The sequence below is a fragment of the Haliaeetus leucocephalus genome, unplaced genomic scaffold, assembly GCF_000737465.1.
Source record: "Haliaeetus leucocephalus isolate CR32 unplaced genomic scaffold, Haliaeetus_leucocephalus-4.0 Scaffold555, whole genome shotgun sequence".
NCBI lineage: Eukaryota > Metazoa > Chordata > Aves > Accipitriformes > Accipitridae > Haliaeetus > Haliaeetus leucocephalus.
This window is the reverse complement of record NW_010972991.1, coordinates 15,053,694-15,059,693: the sequence shown is the minus strand read 5'-3', so window position 1 is coordinate 15,059,693 and position 6,000 is coordinate 15,053,694. Positions and strand designations below refer to the sequence as shown.

Here is a 6,000-nt window from a genome sequence, read left to right as displayed (position 1 = left end):
ACTTTCATTCTGTGAGGATATACTTCCATACCTGGATTCTCATGCTTCTTCCCTCCTGGACGTTTTCACTTCACTTCTGTTTGCAGTCACTTCATGGAGGGAGGTGATACACTGCACAGGCAGTCTTGACTTCCTGCAGTAGTCTCTAAATACAGAAGTTAAAGAAATGAGAATCAGTGATTCAGAACTTCTTGCTCAGAGAATCCTCTTAACCAGTCTGTCAGGGAAATTGTTCTAGCTGCCTTCTATTAAAGGATTTTTTTGTTGTTGTTTTTCTCCCTCAGGCTCGACTTGATTGTTCAGTTCTGAACCATGTGGCCTGTGGGTTTATTTACATTTTTTTCTTAATCAGCTTTTGAGTCTTAATTGGTGAGATAACCATACATGGTATATCCAGTAAGCCATGTGGCCTGTCAGTCCTCTGTACTATGGTGAAGGTAGCAGCAGCCCATTGGAAAGATAAATGTGCAGGGCCAAGTTATAGTACATTTGTCAAGTCTTGCTGTAAAAGTTAGTATCTTCCTTTCTAAAAATCTGTCTCAGAATAAAGCACACATAAGAATAAAGTAGGTTATTTCTTCACTTCATCCTATTCAGTACTTCGGTTTTAAGAAATTAACTTTAACAGGTGTATGATCAAGTATGAGAGAGGCTTCAAAGTGGGGAGACACAATTCTGCAAGTTTTCTTGTACACACTGTTCCGGATGAAGCACATGTGAAATGTACCAGCACCCTTTACAAAGATGCTAATGCTTCACTTCCATGTCTGAAAATACTTCAGTTGGTACAGGCATAAGAAGCAAATGTGATCTTGGAATGTATCAGGCCGGTGACTCAGTCATCTTGTGATATGTTAATGTATGCACAATCTCTTCTTCCGGCTTATGCGCTACTAGTATATACAAGTTCTTTACTATTCCCTCAGTGTATGTGATGTTAAATGATCTTTTACTTCATGTTATGCTTTGTACTACTACATCTTGCCCTGCTTTTCTTTCTCCAAGCTTTGGGGCTACAGAATTCACTGTGTGTCATTTTGCCCAGCCTTTGCTGTTGATTGTGCTGTGAGTTTGTTTGCTGATGTGAAACTGAACTGTTTTAAAAACTAGTCCATTGGGAACTCATTGATATACCCCTCCATTCTGCTAGTTTCTATTTCACTCTCCCCTTTAGTGAATTTTTGACATAGTTTACAATTCTTACTCCATTTTTTACTGTTCAGTAGGATTCCCACATGTATCAGATGTTTTACTGAAGTTCAGTGTGTATCTGTTTCAGTTGTCTGCTAGATTAGTTTTTAATCTAAGTACAGTTTATTCAAGTAATCTGGTATCCTTTGACTGTATTACGTGTTTGTTTTAATGCATGCTCATGGCTGCCTTTCGACTTACTACATGTATCAATAATACCGTTCTGTTCATCACTAAGTAACACACCTTGCTGTGTTGTATGTGTGGATCTCCTTCTGGCTTGGTTTGGAGGTGGCCTTATACATCTGCTTTGCCTGCCAGAAAAATGTGGGAGGAAACAGAGGTAACTAGAATTGCAGTCAAGACCATTTAGGCCTGCTTAAAGTAGGGAAGACTGTGACTTCAGGCTAGGTTTCTCAGTGCTTCATCCAGCTGGACCTTGAAAATGTCCGGAGATGGAAACCGCAGAACTGCTCTGAGCAATTAGATTTTTACCTTTTATCCAGTCAGAAGCTCTGCTGTTTGTCCATTATGTCTGTTGTCTTTTGTTCTCCCACTGTACATCACTGAAGAGCCCTACTCTGTCATCTTGACACCTAGGGGGAAGTTATCTAGAAGGTATGGGATGCTGCTGTTACAGTCCCTCAAAACCATCTCTTCTTTAGGCTGGAGAACCTCTGTTCTCTTAGCCTCTTCTCACAGCCCCTGACCACCTTGGTGGCCCATCACTGAAATAGTTTTCATTTATCAGTGTCTGTCTTATATTAAAAGAGACTGGAGGGGTGGGGGACAGGAACACTAGAGCCAGTATTCCAAAAGCAGTCTGAGTGCCAAGTTAAGGAGACTAGTTGCTTCTCTCTGGCACTTTCAGTCTGCTGGCTATGCTCCTATTAATACAGCTGTGGATGCTGTTGGCTGTCCTTGTTGCCAGGGCACACGGCTGGCTCTTGTTCAGCTTGCTGCCTACCAAGACCCCCAGGCTTTTTTCAGCAGAGCTGGCCCCTGGCCAGGCAGTGCTAGCCTGTACAACACAGGGGATTCTTCCTTCCTGTGCAGAGGACTGTTGTCATGTTGAATTTCATAAGGTTCCTGTCAGCTTGTTCCTCCAGCCTGTCCAGGTCCCCCTGAATGGCAACCCTGCCCTCAAGTATGTTGACTGGTCCCCCAGTTTGATGTCATCAGCAAACCTAATGCAATAGACTTGTACAGTAGGATGTTTACTGAAGCATTGGGTATAATTTCACATACACAGGAGATCTCTGTGTGTGTTAGCAGAGCAGTTGCAGTGCACAAGTCTGCTGTATTATTAGGATAACCTGGCTGACTTTGAGCTTAGAAAAACTAGGTACCATTGGCTTAAGTGTGATAAGGCAAAGTGTAAATTCTGAAAGATCTAAGGATAGCTTGATATTGCTGCTTGATGGTCAAACTGCTTGTGTGGTATTGTGTACACTTGAAGATATATGACTAAATGGGCTTAAATACCCGAAAGAGGTGGACAATGATTATTAATTGGAAAAGTTGACTTCCTTTGCTGTCTCAGTAGAACAGCCATGATTTTTGCAAGTTTTCATTAATATATGAATCTGGTCTGCAGAGAGGTTGTACAGGAGGTAGAGATTGCACTTAGGTAATCTCTAATGTATTAAACTGTATACATACATGTTTCAGATGGAACTGGGAAGGAAGCTTACTGTTGTGAACACGTGCTGTGGCATAACATTTGGTGAAGCATTTCTGTTTACCCTGAACGTGAAATGTTATTTTAGAAGAAAGCCTGTGTGATGCGCACATATCAGGAGCGTCACGCATGGAGCTGGCTTTATGTCTCCTAGTCATTTGGAGAAGCGGCCTGCCTTAAAGTTGTTTCTATTGAATTTTTTTTCATTCTGAAAGCATGCATTTAATTATTTCTGCCTACGTGCTATGCAGCTGACTGGATGGCAGAAAAGAGGGTCTTGTGTTAGGGGAATCACAAAATGAACTTGGAGTAGTGCTTAATCTATGTTGCAGGAAAAAGCTGTTTTGATGTGGTGTTAATGCTGCATCAGCACTTCAAAGGTCTTGGATGCATTTAGTTTGGGGGTTTGCTTGAGAAAAATGTGAACAAAAGAATCATGTGGAGAGCAGTGATAAGGATCAAGAGTTTTGAGAGCATGACTTACTCGGAAAGACTGAATCATGGAATAAGTAGTTGCTTAGCAAGAGGAGGCTAAAGGGGGCATTGTTTATGACACTGCCTTGGTCTGAAAACTACCATTTTGGCTAGAAAACTAGAGGCTACTAGCATCTTGTAGGCTATTAGGCCCTCTTTGTTTCTGGTTCCTAAGACATTGGAAGATAACTGAAAATAATATTCTGGTAATTAGCGTAAGCATATCTAACTGCAGGAGGGGGAGAAGGGTCAATGAGGCAGTTGCTCTACTGAGATGTAGCCCCGGCTATTAGGAAACCCAAGTCACCAAGCCTTATGGAATATAAAGATTTCCTACTTTAATCTTTTTTGTTTCTTTATGTGAATAGATTATAAAGATGTAATTGTTATTGAGCAGAACTAATCTAATAAAGATGTAATATCTATGCTTTCTTAGTTTATCAAATAGTTGTTTCATGTGCTGCTAAATAACAATGTCTCTGAGAATATTTCAGAGAAAGACTACTTTTCTTTCCTTACTTTGTTGTGATTCAGTTTCTAAAAATCTTTGGCCCATATGTGCTGCATGGTTTTTTTAAGATCCTGTGAAAAATTGTGCCCTAGACAAGCATTTAGCAAGGTTGCTGCTTCTGCCTTTTTCTTAAACACATGTAAATCTAATGCATAACTTGCAGTTCTCATTGGGGGGTGGGGATGGGCAGGGGGATAAATCCTCTTTTTCTCATCTTCTTGACTATAATAAGATCAGTTACTAATTGTAAACAATTTGCATTAATTGTTGACTTGTCCAGCTTACTTGCTTTATCTCAGAGGATACTTGTTTGGTTTATCAATTTATTCCTCTGGAAAAAGTGATCTTTATAATTTCTGTCAACATTGAAATGAATAGATCAGTAATTGAGAAACATTGCAAGTTATTTGAGATTTAAGCTTATGCAGAAAAATAGTAGCGTAAAGGAAAATTTAGTACATTTTGCTCTATGTGGAGCTTGAAGATACTCCTAAGCGGTTCTTAGTATGTACCATTGCATTGTTACTCACTGTACAAATCTTGAGTTCTCTTTATCAGCTCTTATTGCCAAAGTCCAAGGGATGCGCTAGAAACATCAGCAAGCAGAAAACTGAAGGTCTACAATTCAGCTCAGATGGCATACTAAGAAATGTCAGTCTTGTGTGAATTTGAACTAGCAGCACCACAGGCATATTTTCAGTCAACCAAAATTCAGTGGCACAGGGCCATACAGAAGCAGTTTGTAGAAGCCTCCCTATAAATGTTGGAATTTAACTTCAGTTGTCTTCAAATTGCAGTTAAATAATGCCACTGACTATTGCATATTTTAAGGTCAAAGCTGCCTCATTGAAAACTGTATACTCCTAAAACATGATATTCCTAAAAACCCTTTTCCTATCTTGTATAAACATGTTGGAACAGTAAGTACTTCTCTCTGGTTGTGTTGATGATCATATGTAACCATTCTTATGCTACAGTCATTTAATCTTAAGTTTCTGTATGTATGCATTCAGGCTAAATATCAGTCTGTTGTCATTTTGAACACTGCCTTCTGCATCTTTCTAGTTCTAGTCTTTTAAATCCTAGATAGTTTAAATATTTTCTTGTCGTTTGTGGATCTGACATGTTATCTTTCACTTCAGTGTTTCAAGCTGTTGTGGAGGTCCAGTCCTGTGAAATGGTAGTTCAGAATTAAAGCATCAACCCTGATGTTACGAAAGGTCTGGTCTTGTTTGTGTCTAAAACAGCACAGCTAGAGATCTGATATCCTAGCACCACAGATCCCCTTATTAAACAAGTTACTGTTGACTCTTGAGGTTGTGTGCAGCATGGTCGGTGGTGTCAGGTTTTTCTTATACCTGTGGTCTGTGAACATCAGCCTTTGGTAGTCTCACTTGGGTACTGCTGGCCAATGAGGTAATGGTTGTGGGTAACCTAACAAGATCAGCTTGTGTGCAACAGAGTTATCAGGAAAATAAGTAAAATGAAAGGATGAGACTGATTTTTGTTGGTGCTGAGGTCTTTTCGGACCATCCTATGCTGGCAGCTGTTTCCCCTTTCGCATGCTTCCTAGAACACAAGGATGGCTGAAAGTTGCACTCACTTTCCTTTCAGAAATAAATAGCCTGCTCGTTCAGTGAGAGATAGCTGGAGACTTTGCAGTATGCCATCAGGGAGGTTGAACTCATGTCTCTGCTACTCTGACCTATTTTCACAATCGAAATACCTCCTAGTTTTGTTTCTGAGGTGTTAGGTGAAACGGATGGGTTCTCTATGAAGAGACAGCTCAAGCACTGGAGCTGTGGGCAGAGGTGTGGATTTTGATAGCTATGCCCGGTGCTTGCCCAGCTGGGTAGTCAGCGCACACACAGCTCAGCACTGCCTGCCTCCAGCTCTTCTTGACTCGGGGGACTTAGACACAGCAGGTGATGAAACTCTTGAATTGTGTATCCATATAGTGAGGAGGAGATGATGCTATCACAGAGGGAAGGAATGGAAGTGGGCACTGATGGGAAGGGTAGGAATTACTACTGTCTTAGGTATGGAGGGGATGACATTAAAAAAAAAAAAAGAAAAAAAGATAAAAACTGCAGATTATAAGCTCCAGGGGAATTTGTCATAGGAGTTCTCCTGATGTCTGCTT

The 6,000-nt window shown here is 40.5% G+C and overlaps 1 protein-coding gene across 1 annotated transcript in view; it reads left to right on the top strand.

The window, feature by feature from the left end:
* The first annotated feature begins 281 nt into the window (after nucleotides 1–281).
* OXR1 (oxidation resistance 1) overlaps nucleotides 282–6,000 on the top strand; it is an 85,232-nt gene continuing 79,513 nt past the window's right edge. Inside the window, exon 1 of the mRNA XM_010577003.1 lies at nucleotides 282–369. The gene's annotated coding sequence lies outside the window, so the exon portion shown is untranslated. The remainder of the gene's footprint in view (nucleotides 370–6,000) is intronic.